Source organism: Salvelinus sp. IW2-2015, unplaced genomic scaffold (genome assembly GCF_002910315.2).
Source record: "Salvelinus sp. IW2-2015 unplaced genomic scaffold, ASM291031v2 Un_scaffold7041, whole genome shotgun sequence".
Lineage (NCBI taxonomy): Eukaryota > Metazoa > Chordata > Actinopteri > Salmoniformes > Salmonidae > Salvelinus > Salvelinus sp. IW2-2015.
The window spans coordinates 37,445-37,714 of record NW_019948301.1 but is presented as its reverse complement, the minus strand read 5'-3'; positions in this window follow the sequence as shown (position 1 = coordinate 37,714).

Genomic DNA, 270 nt, shown 5'->3' with positions numbered 1-270 from the left:
TCCGGTAGCGGCCGGAAGACGGACAGAGGGAGGGGACAGAGAACAATAACCCAGCGGAGAGAGAGGGAGGACGGGGAGGGTGGGAAGGGGAGTGAGGTAACGGGTAAGCTCAGGGGTCCAGTATTCACCCTCTCTCCAGGTCTCTCTCTCTCTTTCACTGCTTTTTGTGAGAAAATCTCCAACAGAAAACAACGGTGGACCTTCCGTCCACTTTCCAAGAAACGTGTTGTTATTCTTGTTTTCTTCTTTTTCGGATGTTTGATAAGTTAG